The following is an 18,842-nucleotide window of genomic DNA, read 5'->3' as shown; positions in this document are numbered from 1 at the left end:
AAGAGGTTCCAGGGCTCCAACAATTGTGCTTGTTTACAACTTAAAAACAAAAACTGTTGGACTAGACACAAAACTCCAGCATGAAGGCATTGCTTTTCAAATGTTTGGTCTGTTTTTATTCTGTTCCCCTGGATTATTCAGAAAATAAATCTACAAACAGCAGGATGAAGTGATAGTTAAATGCACAGATGCAGTTTGTTTTGCCCGCTGCCCCCTGAGCCCAATTACTGTTGTTTACGGGCTCCAGATTTTGTCACATACATACACGGCAAACTGCGTGAGTAACACACTGTCCCGCGGAATCGCTGGCGCTCGAGGTAAGTAATTGCAAAAATAACCTGTGACAGATAACAAAACAGATTTCAGAGCAGCTACACAAATGGAGAATTATGGAAAAGATGTATTTTTATTCAGATAAATCTTTGACATTTATTATCCAAAATGGTTCCATTTTATTTTCTAATCAAAATTAATAAGATTAGTGGAAGCCTTTTTCACAAGTTCTTGTAAATGTGTTTGTTTAATACTTGCTACACGTGTTAAAAATATAACTTCAATCACTTCTTAAAGCCTTTACTTTTTCTGTTTAATATCAAATAATACAAGGTTAATCAGGTTTTTTTTAGATCCTCCTCTGTGCCAATACTGGTATTGCAGAACACTTTCAGGTTATCTCTTTGCTGTCACAGCAGACGCAGACACACTACAATTTTGTTAATTATCAAACAACAATGGCCCATTGTTTTCCCCTGCTCCTTACAGATCTCATATTGCATCTTCATCAAGGCTGCCATTAACTGCACCGCTGTACTGGACGCCCTCCTCATCCTATCTCCACCTCACCCTCTTCCTGGTGATTTCTGGGTCATGCCACTGAATGTAAGCTTATCATCAGACGGCCCCACGGAGCTTGCTTCATTACTGAACATGATACTCATTTTCCTTTGGGTGAGTCACTCCATAAAACCACAATCTCAGATAGGAAGCTTTATTTGTACAATGTTAAAGTCCTTTATAATTCAAACTACTACCTGCTGGCTCAGATTAGGCTCACTGGGCTCGACGACAAATTAGTACACGCTGTCGCACCCCATTTCACATGCTGCCATGGCTGAGAGGCACAGCTGGGAGACTTCTGAAATTATTGCTAAATAGAATTTGACCCCTGATAAGGCCTACTATCTATTCTGCCAAGTGTGACATTTTGATGAAACGCTGGATGTCTCAGGAGTGGAGAGCGCTCAAGTATTTTACCCGAGCATTTTGGAGTGCATATTCTTAACTTGTATGCTGGTGAAGATGATATTTATACTCACGCTTGTGAGTACTTTACTATTTCAAGCTCTGTCTTGACTTTTTAAATTAGACCAAGGCTATTCACACATTGCAGCTAATCATTGTACAGACCTCTATGGTCAGTTGGTATTCTCTGGGTAGAGGTTTTTAACCATTTCATGGGTGCTCTGTACAAATGTAACTAAGTACAATAACTCAATTACTGCATTTAATTCTAATTTTGAGGTACTTGTACTTTACTCAAGTTCCATGTTCTCATTATTATGTGTTATTATTGATTAAACCACCATGTGGTGTAGTAAGTCGCTAGAATGTGCTCTACCCTGACCAAAAACAAAACATGCTATATTAAAATGCATTAGTCAGAACAAGACACTAATATACAAATATATAATGCTGGCAGGATGAACTGTGCATAATTAGTACCTTTACTTTTGATACTTTAAGTATGTTTTTTGATATTTATACTGATATTAATACTTCTATACTTCAGTGTGTAGAATTTAGTGGCATTTAGCTAGACGCTGTGTAGGAGGACCTTCAGTGGCTGCAAAACTCGTGAAAAACGTGTGAAGTGCTCTTGAAAGCCAGTGTTTGGTTTGTCCACTCTGGGCTGCTGTGGAAACATGGCGGTGCAACATTACAGACTCCATAGTAGAGGACCTGCTCCCTCTGTAGATATAAAGAGCTCATTTTAAGGTCACAAAACAATCTTGTTTTCAGGTGATTCTGCACTAATGAAAACATAATAATGAATATTAGATGGCATTTCTGCTGCATTCTGCCAATAGATCCCCCTTAATCTTACACACTGGCCCTTTAAGTATCATTTTAGTTTAGTTTAGTTGAGTATTTTTTATACTTTTACTTATTATTACTTTACCGTTTATTACATTTCACCACTGGGTACTCCTGTCTATGGAGATATACTTTCCCTCGCAGAACATGATTAAAGATGATAACTATCAGCGTCTCAAAAGGGTTGTAATGCAATTCTAATGTAAAAACTGAATAGAAGTCATTTCTCATGTCATGTCCTGTAAAGGGACCCTGTACACCGAGCTGTAAATGACTCTGTTCCGGCTTTAGGGAGCATTTTTCCAAGTGTGAGTCTTCCTGTACAGCCTATTACGGTGGTCACTGCAAGAACGTTAATGCTCGTGGCAAATCATCAAAACACAAAATAAAGAAACTCTGTGTTGGATATGTTTCGCAACAATGCGACAGCTAACATGACGTACCATAGGCCTTTTTCACAGCAGTGTTTTGATTTGTCATAGTAAGAAAAACAGAGGTGTTACTATTAACATTAAAAGCAATGGCTTGATTCTAACAGTGTGGTAGTGAGCCAGCATGCAGAATACCAGGACCCTGAAACTGAAGCAGCTGAGTGGAATTCAGCCATCATTCATTTGTATTATTTACACCTGTTACTGTAGATTTATACTTATTATACTGTGTTCTTATACTTTAACTTGTGCTATAAGTGCTGAACCTGGTGTTGTCACTGATTGGAACAGCTTGAAGATGGGTGGAGCTGCACAGGAAATAACATGATGATACCAAATGCTGGAAAGCTTTCGAGTGTGTTGTGAATGTATGGGCAGTGTTCAAATGTGGTCAGAATTAGAAGGATTTTGAGTTAATTCCTGAGTTAATTGCCCTGCCAGGAGCCTATCTGAGAGGCAGCCAAGATAAGAGCTGATCAAATTCTCTAAATGTTTGAACTGGGCTGCACCAAAAAATAATGTGCTGGAACCAAAGCTGATAAATGGAATTCAGCCATCATTAATTGCATTATTTACACTTGGGCTTTTCCTACTGTGACATGTCAAAATGAAAAAGGCCAACTCTCTCAACCCTGTGGTTGTCTTTGAACAACTTCACACACTTCCTTCTTGCCATCTTAGCTGGGCCGCATCGCATTTCTCAGTGTTCCTGGAAAAGTGGTTAGGAAAGCAAAAAGGGACATTGATTTCAGCCGATCTGGATCCAGCCAGAGAGAGCCCTGTTGATTTTCATTCTAGCCATCTAATCAGGGGCTGATTTACAACCAGGATGCAAAGTGAATGTAATTACCAGCATTTAACTACCAGGTAGGGTGGAAGAGCAGCAGTGCTCCGAGCACTGCAGGACCAAGAATGAAAAGCAGCCAGCGCTATTGGCTCTGTGGTTGAGATTTTAGAATGCGGAAAGCACTCCTTCACAGACGTGTATGTAAATATTCTTTACTGTAAGTGCATGTTTAAAACATGGCTGTAATTGCTCATTCTCTAATTGTCCACCCAGGAATGCTACAAAAATGCATCCAAATGTGTAACCGCGCTAACTCTCTGATACCCCCTCAGTGGCCCCCAGCTTATCCCAGGATCCTCTTATGAAAACGACTTTACAGCCCGCACTGATGCTGTATAACCGTGCACAGCTCCGCCGGTGCATGCAATTGCGCACAGTGATGGGTGGGAGGCGCTGTAGGGCTTGTGTGAACCAAACAAAGTGAAAGGGGAGGAGCAGCATCGGGAGAAAAGTGGCCACACGGTGTGCCAGCCCGTCCAAGCAGTCGCTTACATCTCAGATCCGCCGCCGCGCAGGGAGCAGCACAGCAAGACGCGTCTGCCAAGTCCTGTCCTCTCCACTTGGTGACGTGCAGAGCGGTGCACAGACAGGCCACTTACCGACCAGCGCACGGCCGCTACCGGTGCACACTGTTGTTCCTTTGGCTGTAAAATGCAACAGCAGTCTTTGCGGGATAAAGACAGCATTCATACATAAGCAGCGCCGTAGCGAAACAAGGACAAACGCCGGGGGACAGGAGCAGCGAGCGGCCGGGGAGGTAAGCGCTCCAGTCAGCGTAGGTGGAAACAGTCGCCACGCTGACTCTATGTACGCTTCATGTTGACGTGCTTTGTGTGAGGCAGGAGTTCGCACGGTAGACGGGCACTTGTCCTATCATGAATGAATGAGGAGAGGTTCATCAGTTTCACTGCCACCCCTTCGCCGAGGACCATAGCCTACCAAATGGTGTGTGAGCGGCGCTCACGTTGTGCGCAAGCGCTCCTGCAAGAAAGAAAAAACTAACTTCACGTCTCAGAGCTTGTGACAGAAACCGAATGGGTTGGGAAAATAGTGAGGCACTGTTTGGTGTTAAGGTCAGCAACCTGGGGCAAACAGATGGTGACTGCATTTTCTAAAAAAAAAAAAAAAAGCATAAAAAACGCCTCTTGATAGGACAAATCAGTTAAATATAGTATGAAAAATATCACAATTTAAGTTACAAAGCCTTAAATAATGAGCAAACTACTGTACAAAATAAAGCAATTAGTAAACTATAACGAACTCATGTCATGGCTTAACTTTTACCCTACGTCTTTGAATTTATGCTTGCATACTTTCCCAATGCTGTTCAGATTCCATGAATTGGCACAATGTATGCAGACTGCATTAAAAATAATCTTATTGTTTCCAGGTTGTGCACACTCTGCTGGCCAAGTGTATTTCAATAATCCTATTATTCTCCAAATGTATATAACTTGTAGCCTGCGCCGCGAGAATCCTCCAGACAACAAAGCATTACTCATCACAAGTCCCATGTGCTGTCACAGTGAAGTGCTGTACCCTTGGATGTGAAGTAGAGCACCGGTTGTAAGGGACGCCGTGCCTTTCTGTGGCACAAAGTTACAGATGAATTCCGAATCCGTCCACCTAACAAAGCAGCCGCTGGTCCACGACAAGTGGCGTCTCTTTTATTATCTGGCAAGTGGGAAGGTGTTGATGAAAGAATGAGGTTGGTACTAATCATAGCATTATCACATTGAGTCTGTGGTCCAAATTTAGCACCATTTTTATGATCAGCTCTCACACCCATCAACGCACTTGTCAATCCTCCCAGGTCTTGGCACTGATGCCTGTTTACGAGCGCCTTCATGGGCGTGTGGCTATATATAAATAGATGTACAGCCACCTGGCTTGACTGTATGTGTGTGTCTTCCTAAATGGATGCACCCCGGTGTTGTTATTGTATTAACGGGCCGAGCATGTGGAGCAGGAGCAGGACACACTTCCCCACTGCTGACATTTGAAAACCTAGCAGGCTATCGTGAATCAAGGCGGGGATTAAGGGCTTTAGTCCTAGTAGTCCTCCCTGAACAGGCAGGGAGCTCTGCACTCGATGAGGTAAGACAATGCATTTGCCTCAGAGCTGGGGACGTTCGGCAGGGGTCTTCTTGCCTCATCTGCGGTGTATGACGGAGAATTGCCTCTGCATATTCAGAGTAACCAGCCACTGTAGGTGGATGATTACGCAGCAGCATTATACAGAGGTGTGTGTGTGTGTGTGTGTGTCAAGCTACAGTACACAGCCTCGCTGTCAGACAAGCCCTACCTCTGCAGAAGTATTGTGGTTTGTCACCAGCTTCTTTGCCATAAACTCAATCAGGCATAATCCGTCTATATCAAACGTGATTTAGTTTGGCCAGGGGAACCGTTTTGGCCTGAGGAATTCATTTGGAAATTACCCAGAGGCATTTATCCTATTAGTAAAGGCCATGCGAAAAACGACTCCTGTTGTTATGGTCAGCAAATTACAATATTGGTGCTCAAGGGCGTTTATTTCTTTTTTCTTTCATTTGACTAAGAAGGAGAGCTCCTGTGCAGAGTAAGGGGCTCATAATTTGATTGGTGTGTGTATGTGCTGCGCTGTAAATACAGAAAGAAACTGATGACACGCTGGACTGTGTATTCTTGTACTTGGATGAAGTTGTGATCCACTGCTTTTGCCTCCGGTGATGGACTGTATTTTAAAGGAGTCCAGAGAACAGAAGCCGTGCCAGGATCCCCCGACAAACATGACCGCGGAAAGCCAGGTTCTGTGTTTTTCATCTCACAACAGTCAGATAAATATAATGGTGCCTCGGCTGCAGTAAGGCAGCAGCTTGGATGAGATGGAGCCATTTCCACTGTCTCCTTTCAAGAATGTACGTCTAATGCTTCTGTTTATCTGCACCCGCTCACCCAAGCAAAATAATGTGTGAATGCAGCCGACAATTACGCTGATTTTGGTGGAGCAGTGGGTATTAGAAGGCCAATCTGGACCAACCCGCCCCCAATCAAAAGGAAAAGCAGAGAGAGAGGCATTGTGTGTCTTTTTATGGCTTTTTTTTCCTGTTTTAAAAAGGGTGCCTTTTCTCGAATCGCATTTCAAACATGCTCTGAACAAACGTGAAATCTCTCAGCGTGCACATACACTCGATGTATAGTTCGCTTGTAGTGCAAATGCAGCGGCCATTCAGAAACGACTGGGAAAAGATGCAATGCTTAAGCATGAGCACCAGCAGAAAAGCTCTTTTAATCATTTCTTTGTTGTCCAAAGCTCACCTGGCTAAAAGCCTCTTTTTAGTTTGAGTTCGACAGACAATTATCGTACAGACATAGCTACAAAGGAGAGCCTCCACACACTCGGATATCACTGCGTTTTAACTGAGCGTGAGATCTGAGCGTGTGGAGGCAGTTCTTTGTATTTTTGGTGAGAAATTTTTCAGTGGGGAATAAAATTTGAAGTCATTTGCCCGACTTTAATATCTGAATACCTGAAGCGCATATCAGGAAAATAATTTTAATGTTAAAATGATCAATATCTCATTTTCCCACAACATTACTCATGCAGGTTACACACGCGGCCCGTCTGCATCTTTTACTAAATTGGAGTAATTTAACTGCCTTTGAATAACATTTATTTTTTTGTGCTTGTGCGATTTTCAGATGGCACTTAATCACAGTATTATTTGTGATTTTAAACTCTGAGAGCCTCTTGAACCTAGAGTGCATGATGTTGTTGCACTGCACTTACCACCTAAGTATGAAGAAAATTTTAACCAGAATTGAAATTAAAAGCAGTGGAGGGGTTGGAGCACATGCAACATATTCCATAATTGTTGGTGAAATAATAGAAAGTTACTTAATATCGGCATGAGCAGCCATGTTTTTTTATGCTACATAAGTACGATTTTGACCAAGCAATCAAACTGTGCAGTGGTAGCATTCATTGATTGATTAGTTTGACATTTTGGGAAATGTGTAGATACCGCACTCATATCTGTACGGTCAATGTGAAGATAGCCGTTAGCTTAGCCTTGCTTATTCTGGCACACAACCCCCTGTGAAGCAGCAGCATGCTGTTTTTACAATTCGGTATTTACACAGCTTAATTAGCACACTTTCATGACGCTTTTGGGCGGGTTTTGTAACCTTTAGACCGAGCCAAGCTCGCTGTTTCCCTGTTTACACTCTTTGAGGTAGTAGTAGTAGCTTCACATTTACACCATGCAGACATGAGAGTGGTGTAAATCTTCTTATCTAATGCTTGACATTTCCCAAAATGTCAAACTGTTCCTTTTTAATTCTGAAGGTGGTTGAGTTCCTGTGACGTTTATGGTTCTTGCCCAAATGATGTTTGCCAGTGTAAGCTTGTTCTGACACAGAGTAAACAGGGGTCTTTTATTGGGTCTTTAATTTCACTTTTACCTGATCACAATGTATATTTGTTGTTCCTTGCTCTATGCTTGCTTGTCATTTGAAGTCTCCCAGTAAGCATCGCATTAATAAAAGCAGCCTATCAGAGATAAATTGCTGCAGCCACATAAGTGGTGCATGCAGGTAGCTGAGTGCAGCATGTTTATCAAGGCGGTAGCATCTTTAAAAAAATTTCGTTTCCCTTTTCAAGTAGTCATGCTCAAGTGGCGAGCGTGGCAGCTAAATGACAGCGGGGCCAGACTTAGATGATCCTTACCAGTTTGAAACAACAGCCGCATCCAAGCTGTACCGCCGCCCGCAGTCGCTTAATTGTTCTGACACCAAACCTGCCGATGTTTGTTGGCGTATCAAAGGTAACGGGCTTGATAGCAAAAGAGCTGAGAGAGTGTTTGATGTGTCTTGAGTTGGTTGGCTGTGTTCAGCTTTGATATCAAGATGATGAAGGAGCATTCAGTGAAAGGAGGAGGGTGGGATATCATTTTCTTCTAAGACAGCAGATTGAGGCCATTTTTTTTTTTTTTTGCCATCAGGTGCCTTCAAGGTAACACCTGTAAATGCTTTGTAAAGTTTGGAATTTCCATTCATACTGGTTTCTGATTTTATTTCTATAGCCAAGCTATTTGGTGAGCTATCGAGAAATACTGCTACTGTCTAGACAAATAGACACTGTTTGCTTTCTGCAGTATGACTGAATACGTTTTTGAGGTACTGGTAGGTGTGACACCTTTTTTTATGGACAGTCAAGATGGATTTGTCCATGTTTCAGACCTTTCAGATGAATTTTTTCGTCTTTACTAACAGTGCAGAATCAGCCGTCTGCTATTCCCTCTGCAGCCTTTATGCTTTCTTAAATGGGTTTCGGTGGCAGTGATATCTTTGCTTGAATATTCTGTCGAATATTTAGCATCAGAGGTTATTGCAAAGCATAATATACTTGCTAATGTACACGGGGAAAGAAGGCCACGAGCAAACGCCGTGCTTCCCAAGCTCTTTAGAGATCAGTGAACTATGAAAGGCAGTCTCTTCAGCTGCCCTCTTGAACACAGTTGCTGAAGGGCTACTGATGCTGGTATCATATTTCTATAAAGCCTGCAGTTTTCCTGTTCAGAGACCCAAATGGGCTCAAAATGCACTGAGCTCTGAACCTCCTACATCTGTAGAGAGTCGGTAGCTCCCTTTCGCACATTAGATTGTGCCATTTAAAATGTTTTTAATTGTGGATGTAAGACATTTCAGCAACATTTGGAACATTTGAACAACTGGATTCTTTTAATTATGTTTAATAAGTCATCGCTTGTTTTAGTGCATGTTTAGCTCACAGCACATTTAGATGTGTATTAATAAAGAGCAGAGATTTAGCAGGTTTATCCTCTGTCGTTTTTTACTCTTATAATCCATTTGTTTATTAGCTATTCCCTAAAAATGCAAGCACAACCTGTCAGTGATAGCGGCCTTGGTAAAGTGCATACTCTTTTGTGGATCCATCCATGACGTCTGGCGTTACACTGTGCGCATACATGCCATATTTGTTGAAAGCTGTGCATTAGTCCATGTCCTTGTGTTATTGTGGCCTTAATATTTTCTATGTAGTCCATCAGCTATGCTTTCCAGGAAGCAGAGCCAAGCTACGCTGCCCGACAAAATGCTGAGACTCATTAGGCCCTGAGCAAGCAAGCTGACACCAGGAGCCAGGGCCAAGGGCCATACTTACCAGATAGGGACCCAATTCCAAATTTACACATAGCTTTAACCCAGTGTTGCTTCATGCAGTGTTTGGAAATATTTGATTTTCTGCAAAAAAAAAAAAAAAAAAAAAAAAAAAGAGCTCAGTTGGCCTGAGTTAGAAATTTAAACCATTACCATAATTTTAATACCCACACAAATGGCTTAAATTTACTTGACATGTTTGGGGACGGGAGGGTGAGGATTTGGTTCAGACTCGGCCCTGTGAGGCTTCATCTCGGGGCCCCTGCAGTTTGTGAGCCCACTGTGCAGTGAGTGGCTCCGCGGGGGGCAGGTTAAGCCTGTTAGCCCCATATGATGACACTGCAGGTTTGCTCCATGGATGGAGGAGCGATGGGGAGGGGGGGTGGACATGGAAAATCTTTTCTGTCTTGTAGCCCATCACCACCACGACTACTGCCTACTGTTTATGCAGGCTCCCATTAAGGCTGGCTACAGGAGTATTTCTGCTCTGCGGCTATCTGACAGCCACAGCTCCCCTGGCATCTCTTTTATGAACCTTAGTCATTTTAATAAGGTGTATTATACTATCTTATCTCTGCCTTGGAATAAACATCATCTATAATAAAATGTAAAATCCATTCGAGGTATGTCCAGGCTGTTGAAAATGCAGAATACGCCGCACATTGTTTGAGAGTGCACTGGCCCATAGAAGGACATGCATGTATTATGTAATAATTTATCTGAAATTGAATAATTGAATGTAGCTTGAGGAAAAGCGCAGCTTAAAAGAGGCCTGCTGGAGCAGGTTTCGAGGTGCAATGTCAGGCTCAAACCAGCTCTGTCTGCTCGAGGCAAACCAGACTTCAAATTACTTCAAGAGGAAAACAAATTTCACCGGTCACTGAAGTCACTTGAACTCATTTCCCCCTCGCCTTTCTTCTCAGAACCATGGGAAATTGCAATAAAACTATTTGAGCCTTGCAACTGTCATTTGAGCGCTGCCGCTACATAACCATGGTATATAGTTTATGTGCTGCGGTAATTGCACTGTGGAGTGTTTTCGCCTTGATTTTCTCATTTGTCTTTGCGTTCACAAGAAAAATATTTGTTATCAAGCCGGCCATCCAAGGAATCTTCTGAAATCATTCCAACGCCATTACACATGACGAAGAATAACCACAACTGACAGCTTTTTGTTTGCCTGCATCTAGTGATGTCGCGCCTTCTTAATCCTCCGCCGTTCGTTTCGTTCTGAGGAGTCTGCTCATTCTGTAAAACCCGAAGTCATTTGTCTCCTGTACGGAATGAATATGTAAATAGTTCACCGTTAATAGAAGTATACATAACAGCGGCTCACAGCCACGTCTGATTTGCATACTCCAACAGTGCGAGTTGAAAGGTGGCTTTTGAGTTAAGAGGCTACATAAATCATACGTTCGCTCGAGTTGTGATGTGCATCTGTAATAACACCCTATTTACAACCTGTTTACCTTAGCCCGCGTGTATTCTTCCAGGGACTAGACCAGCTCGTAAAATACTGGCCCCATCCCAACCACCTAAAGCCGTGATGCATGTACTGCCGCGTTGATTAATTCATGTTGGCAGTAGAAATACCTGCAGCACAATGACCCGGGTCATTCATTGTATTTAGTAATTACTGCACGACATCTGGCAACAAATAATAATGAAAACAGGCCCGAGCGTTTGCTAAAATGCGCTCTTGCTGTCTGTGAGGGGGGTCCAGCTGTTGCCATTGATAGGCTGTGAATGATGAAAAATTGTAAGTTGTCACATTCACTTAAAATGGGTGTCAGTGGGTCACCTACATATCGAAATAGGACCATTGGTGACTAGTGTATAGGATTACGAAAAAAAAACAAGCTGACGTCACTCATGCTGCTGCCTCCGCTCAAATGAAAAACCCTGGTTACTTAACCTCTCCTCACATCATTACAGTTCATTGGAGTGGACTTGAAAGTCAGGCGATTGGCGCTCATATCCGCAGCCAAGGAAATGAACAGTGAAAATCAGAGAGAAGTAAACTCCTGCTTGGACACACATGAAGGGCAATGTCCCGGCTCGGTCTCCGTGCGGCTTGTATATTTTATGTGTTGCAGTTTGGCTGCTTCTTGTACTCAAAGACACACAGACATTTGGCTGCGATAAAACTGACCATAATGTTAATAAGGCGGTGGCTGAAGGTGGCATTGTAAAGATAGCTTTTGTCATTGCTCGGCGCCTGTGGGCCTCGGTGTAATTTTATAGCTTTCCCGAGTAGACATTTCTATTTCTCAGCATTTGCAAGATAGGCCTATCCATTCCCCCTCTCCGGACATGAATTCATTACCGCTCGGAAAAGAAGCCTTTTGATTTTATGAGAGAAATCTTTAAACCGTAGTTATGCCAGTCAGTGGTCATTTGACAGCCCGGCTGACACTGAGCCGCTCAGCGTTTGCAGCTTTAGGAGGAGACCCTTGCTTTGTTTTCCTGCTCCTAATCTTAAATTTTGAGACTTCACCCTGACATGAATAGTCCATTTGAAAATGGCTCCAACAGCCTTTCAGAATGGCGGCAATGTGATGGCAGCCAAGTTTGATTATTAATGGTGGGTCTCTATCTCTGAGGCCCTAATTGGTCTCTGCTGATTGCTGAGCTTTCTGATTAAGATATGCCATTAAAATTGATGTATCATGCTTCCAAGTGCTTTTCACAGTTAGATAGCTCCTTCAATCAATTGATAATTACATAGGTGATTTATTGCTGGGGCTCATTTTGACAAGTTTACTATAATTGGCATGGCAAACTTTGTTCTGTAGGTCCTGCGAGCGTGAGAGAGCGCCTTCTCGTGCCAAATACATTTAAACAGTTTCTTTGATAACGCGCTGATGCTGAAGCAAACCCCGCGAAATCATTTCACGTTCATCCAGATCCCGAAAGAAGATTGATATTTTCATTTCAGATGCTTCCTATCACTTGTTATGAAGTATGTGTGTATTAATTAGAAGTTACTGTGGCGGCTTCTCACTTAGAATATCACTCAGTAGTGACTTTTCAGAGACAAACTGCATGTTTGTCGTTACTGATATGCTAGTAGTTAATTAGAGGAAGAGGAGCCAATATAAATCTATAGGGAGAAGTCAATGAGGTAGTTAATGATTTTGCTTTGTGTGGAGTTAATGGAAACATCTCTAATTTCATGGCAAAGTAAACATATTTCCTTCGGGGGTTTCAACTCATTTTCTAGTAGAGGAGGAAAAAAAAAAAGAGGACAGAGAAATTTCATGTTTTGTTTACACACCAGAGCGCGAAACAGTGTTCCAGCTCAGTTTCATAACTCTTTGAATTTCCGTTACGTTCAACCCGTGCTCTGCTGCGTATGTATGTCGAGTACTGTGTCGTTAGAAGCTCTCAGTGTTTTTTGTAGTTTTAACGATCGCACTTCGTCATATGATAAAGGAAGGCGGCAGCAGCACATAATGTATTTAGGGGTAATAATCATTACGACTTGAAATATTTCTAATATATGCACAGTTGTACACTGACTTTTAATGAAATTTCACTTAGTATTATTTTGGCACCGTTACATAAACAGCCATATGTCAGAACTTTTTTTTTTTTTTTTTTTTTTCGACTCACTCTCCGTGCAGCAGCAGACGCCTTTTAGCTCCATAAACTGATGGCGGAAAGAATTGGTTTTATATCAGCGGGCTACTGTCTTTTATCATCCTCTCGAGGAATATTTGGCAAGGTAGCTGTTTCCATTCTTGCACAATCATCACAATGGAAATCAGACTCCCGCCCCCCCCCTTTTTTTTTGAGGTATAAAGAAACATCCCTTCATCCACCACTTTTCATCTTAAAAATAAAAATGCAGTCAAAATCACGCTCTGCGGACTATTAAGTCAGATGTGATGTACTCTGTGTGACTTGGAGGTAGAGTCAGCAAACTATGATGAATGAGCGTTCAATAACATTTCACTTTTTCGGAGAGGTTTTCCCGTCTGCTGTACCTCAGACGAACTGTACTGCTCTGCAGCCCAACCTGACAGCTATCGGTGTGTTGCTTTGAAGAAGAGCAGACACTTTTCACTCATTTTTTTTTTTCAATATTTTTTGGCAGCATGCCTTAAAGGAGAGGAGAGCAAAGAATCGTACCCGCGCGTGATAAAAACTTGCAAACACAAATGGTCAGTGCCTTGCTCAGACATTAAGTTTTCATGCAGTCATACACGAGGCGTGCCAAAGGAAGAAAAATTCCTCGCATGCGTTCTCTCCCTGCTGCATTTCATCACGTCGGAACAACTGTCCCAGAGGTTATTTTTATTCTGATGAAGTGGATCTAATTTACCTTTTTTTTTGTTCTCCCTCAAGCTGCCTCATCTACTCCTACTTCTGTATAAGTTCTTACATTTCCCAGAATGACTTGCAAGAGCCCCCAGAACGTGGTGAACGTGGACTGAGGAGTGCAGCTCGTGTTCGTGAAGGCAGGGCCAGAGGTTTTCCACCTATGAAAAGACAGGATTGAGTTGAACATGGCTTGTGTCTGTGCCTGATCTGTGATTGATTTCTGTTTGTTTGACTGGCGAGCATTGAAAGAAAAGCACCTTGTTCTTTGATCGTGAGGGGATTCTATGAAAAAGTGATGTTGGCATTGATTTTGAGGTCATTAGCTGCAGGGGAAATGTCATCAACATGTTGGCCGTGGTACATTCGCAATGAGAGAAAGACGCCACCGGAAACATCAAAACGAATCCCAATTTGTTTCAGACTAAAGATTCAGTCCTTTGTTTGCCACATTGATCTTTATTCCTTTCATTTCCTGTGATCAAGTCATAATTCAGACTAATAAAGGATGTCTGCCAGCATTCTTTTTCGCTTGTTTTCAACAATAAATTGCCCTTTTACGCTGATTCCAAACAGAAGCAGAGCCTCTTTTCACACAGGCACACACACAGAGCGAGATGTGGTGACTTCCAAAGGCTGCCACCGCAGAGCAGTCAGATGATCGCTGTTTTTGCGAACACCAGTGCTGTTGTTACGCTCGACAATGAGGGCCTTTGAAGTGTCATCTCCCGTGCGAACCCTCTCCTACGTCGTCATCTTAAAAGGAGCCGAGCCTTCAGTTTTGCATATAATTGTAGTAATTTTTTATTTTCGCACAAGCATTCATTCGCTACCCGTCGCTGAGAGCTTTCCCAGCTGCAACCATATGCCTTCAGTCTGACCTTTTCCAGTGCCAAATTATCAAGCGTTGACCTCTAATGTTCTCTCAGGACAGCCGGAGAGTAACGTATGTCTCTGTGGAGTCATTTATCTCCTCCCCAGACCAAAGATTACACTAATAAATCTCCTGATGCAGATTGTTCCACACTTGAATGGGTTGTGAGTTTTTTTTTCCTTCACTCTTTTGAGTGAAGGGATGCTGAGTTTTCGTCATTAACAGATGGCGAGCGCGAGGATATTAGGGCCAGATTTTTTTTTTTCATTTCATTTTCAGTTTTGAAGCCGCACCGTATTCACCAACTGTTATTGTTTCTGCAGGTGTAGACGGCAATACTCAAAAGATCTAATTTGTCTGTGATGAGCATCCCCATCCACCAGAGACCAAAGGTACGGTAAGATATGAAAAGCTCATTATCTTATGTCCCAATAAACATTTTATTATGCCACAGACAAGCCACACAGCGTGAGACAAAAGCACAATAAAGTAGTCAGTCATATTCTGTACACTCCTCTTTTCCCATGGAAACTATTTTGGCCAATTTCATTTCAGTAATTGTGCTAATGTTATTATTAGAATTCAAAATAGTTTATTTATCAAAAGAATGATTCATTGTAATCTAGTATAATCTGACAAATTCCACTTTTCCATTCTTAATGTGCGCCACTTGATCCTTTGATAGCACTTACTGTGCACGTGTGTACATGTTCTGTACTGTTTGGCCTGGTTTACTGGGGGGCTGATTGCCAGGGATGATTTGATATATGGCGTCATTAATTCTGCCTGACTTCCCCGCCGTGTCCAGAAAATGAGCTGTGTCTGTCTTTGTTTCTCCTTCCGCAAAGATCTCGCCGTTCTGTCGGCAAGCAAGACCGAGTGGGTCTCCAAGCAATTACGGCGTTAGAGCCTGATCTCGGGTCATTGAGAGATAGGATTACTCCTGGACCGCAGGACCCCAGGAATGTACAGACCCCTCTGGTGGTCTGCTCACCGCTGATGAAATAGAATTGAATTAATGGGGTTGCCCACTGCGAGGACTGATTAGAACGACATACTGCCTTTGATCCCTGAGCGAGGTGACCAGGCGCGGGCGCCACAGGCACATGGGGCGGGGGGGGAGGGGGGTCTTGTGTCTGTGTATTAGTATGGGTGTGTGTGCCCGTCCTGGGTCAGTGCGTCGCTGATGAACAGCACTCATTATGTGCGCTCTTTGCGAGGGTTCAGCCCTCACTGGGGGGCTTCAGGTGTAAAATCATCCGCTGTTTGGTTTGTGTGCTGTGGAAGGCTGCTCATACTGCGGTGCAAGGCCTTGTCCACACATGTGCATTATTTCCTAAACGGATATTTTCCCCCTTTGTTTATATAAAAATGCTGTCCACATCGTTTTATAAAATATCTCTATACTCACGAGAATGGAAAAACGATTCCAGGTGCTCAAACAAGCAAGTCTATGTCATATACCAGAGAAGAGCATTCTGAGCACGTTCTATTCTGAGCTTATGCTATTTAAATAAAGTGATCCAAAACCGAAGAAAACCGCTAAGTTAAGCTGTAAACTTAAACTTGTAATTAAACCAAGCAGTGCTAAAACAACGTAAACAAACTGGTCCACCATTGTCAGTGTTTGCGTGTGAACCAGAGGCCAAAGCGCAGAGGAAAATGCTCATTTTGCAAATGCCAGTCTAAGTGTGGACAGGGCCTGAAGCCGTGGTGGCCCACGCTGTGTTCTTCTTTCACAGTTCTGCAAATTAACTGCAGCGTCGCATACATTTTTAAAGTCTCGCCCGCGCTCATACCTGCAGCTTGTGTTATGCAGTGTGAACCACGGCAGTCGCATGTCGTGTCGTGCGCTGCAGTGCATCATGTGTTGAAGTGAAATAAGACAACTCATAAACCAAGAATTGTTTGTTTACCACTGGTATTTACCACTTTGCTGCCTCAAGTGCAACTTTTTGTGGCAAGTATACCAGTTGATGAGAACCGCTGGAGGATAATGTTCAGCCTATGTGCGCCAGGGCTTCTCCACCTCAGATTAACGGCCTTAATCCCTTTTACCTTCGAACGTGGTTTGACGACACTTTGTACGTACTAGTTCTTTGATCATACCCCGGCCCATAGCCTCCGACTTTTGAGCATCCACACACTAATCCCACCACAACAGTAATGCAACAACCAGTCCTCCCACTCTCAAACTCAAATTTATGACAGCATAAAATTAGAGGCTTTCAAGTTAACATAATCTGTAATTATACCGTTATTGTTTTGTCTTTGAAATGTTGCTCTGTATCATAATAAATCCATTATTGAGAGTTTCAGCAGCTATAGCAAAGTGTCTACAGCATGTAATGGCTCAGATTTAGCATTTCTTTGCACTTTCAGTGAACATCACAAGAAAGTTGTTTAAACTTTTAAGGTCTAAAATTTGATACCCTGCATTCAGTCTATCTACCGACTAATCTAAAACATCTACGGGAATATCTTATGGCCACTTTCTACCCGCTGGCTGCAAGGTGTCACCATCCGTCTCCGAGTCCCCATAAAGCTCAGAGTGGTTTGGGGTTTTTCCATTAGTTGGTGTGACTGTTCTTACTCCAAACAAACTGCACCACATTTTAGCTTGGAATAGGACACAGACTTGCATTTTCAGGCAGCCCTGGTGTGGTTATTTGTTGCAGAGCCAGTTTTCAATGCTGTTGTTCTCATTTTAACTAAAAAGAGTGTGTGATCCAGAGTTTGTTAAAACCACTCCAGACATTCTTGGACTTGTGGCCTAAATCATCACAGCCGAGTGTGAGAACAAAGAATTAGCATCTTTTTAGTGTAGAAAAATGACAAAATCCAAGAGATCAACCATGTCTCGCTGCCTGCCAAGCCTGCCTCCTGAATTGAAGCCGGAACACAACACAATAAGTTTTTTTTTTTTTTTTTTTCTTTTACCACATACCTTGGGAAGTAATGGTCATCATCACCCTTGTTTGCCCAGCAGTGTGCTGTTTACGCCGGGCCCCCAGACGGTAAGTTGGAGCTGTCTGCCGGAATCATTCTCAAGGCCACCTCGAGTAATGATAGATGACAAGCTTCTGCGAGGAGAAAAACACGTCTCTTGGTCGCACGCCGAGCCACTCAGACAAAGGTGCCATCAGCTGGCAGCCTACCTGCTGCATGAGTTGGGGAAAGAAGTTGGGGGGGGGGGTGGCGGCAAATGAAAGCCTCAAGGGGACTCTGCAGCACCTAATGAGAAAGAAAGCCACATCTCTCCTGCTAAAAAGTGCAGTAAATTATAGTGAGATGTGGGTAATGCCTCCCCCTTGTCAGTGAATCCTAATAAAACCATGTGGTCGCCTTTATGTAGCTGAACAAGAAGTTCCAGTTTTGTGCTAGTCTACAGCGCTAACTTTGACTCTGGATTGAGCATTCAATATTTATTACTTCATTATTAGCTTTATATGCATAATGCAGATCTCTTATCTATAGTCATTATGTGAAGCACCTGTTTGGGAGTGCGCTCAGGAACTGTGAGTGCCTTATGACACCCAAGACCAAATGTAAGGTGGCGTCCCTTAGCTTTTGATGACTAGAACTGAGGAAGTGTGCGCACATGAATATTCACAGCTAACTTTATGCAAATCTGGCCACTCATTTGGTGATGGGATGCTCTGGAACAAGCCAGCAAGAGGACCTTGAATTTAGATCTTGATCACAAATCTGGCCATTAGTTTTCAAGGCACTGTACTAGAGCTGCAAGCAATGATGCTTTTCATTATCAGTTAATCTGCGGATGATTTTCTCATTTAATCACTTGCTTGATTAGTGTAAAAATGGCAGAAAACAGTTGGAAAGCATCATTTCCAGTTCTGTAGAATCTAAGGTGTGAGCTCTTCGAGTGCTGTTTTGCCTGTCCAACATCCAAAGATTGTATTAAACAGAGAAAAGCAGCAAACTCTCTCGCTGGAGAAGCTGCAACCGGGGAATGTGTTTGCCTAAGAAATGACTTCAATGATTAATTGATTAGCAAAATAGTTGCAGATTAGTTACAGTTGACTAAACATTGCAGCTCTACACTCTGTCACCAGCCAGAGTTCTGGCCAAGAGCTAATTCTGACATAATAGT

General features: G+C 42.7%; 1 protein-coding gene across 2 annotated transcripts in view; it reads left to right on the top strand.

Moving 5' to 3' along the window:
* Nucleotides 1-3,811: 3,811 nt before the first annotated feature.
* LOC139347433 (kelch-like protein 29) overlaps nucleotides 3,812-18,842 on the top strand; it is a 194,185-nt gene continuing 179,154 nt past the window's right edge. Inside the window, exons 1-2 of one of the 2 annotated variants that reach the window (XM_070987043.1) lie at nucleotides 3,817-4,129; nucleotides 15,052-15,120. The gene's annotated coding sequence lies outside the window, so the exon portion shown is untranslated. Of the gene's footprint in view, nucleotides 4,130-15,051; nucleotides 15,121-18,842 lie in introns of both variants that reach the window. The other variant, XM_070987045.1, reaches the window with a different exon arrangement.

Source organism: Chaetodon trifascialis, chromosome 19 (assembly GCF_039877785.1).
Source record: "Chaetodon trifascialis isolate fChaTrf1 chromosome 19, fChaTrf1.hap1, whole genome shotgun sequence".
NCBI classification, from domain to species: domain Eukaryota; kingdom Metazoa; phylum Chordata; class Actinopteri; order Chaetodontiformes; family Chaetodontidae; genus Chaetodon; species Chaetodon trifascialis.
The sequence above is the reverse complement of the archived record's forward strand: the minus strand, read 5'-3'. Positions and strand labels throughout refer to the sequence as shown.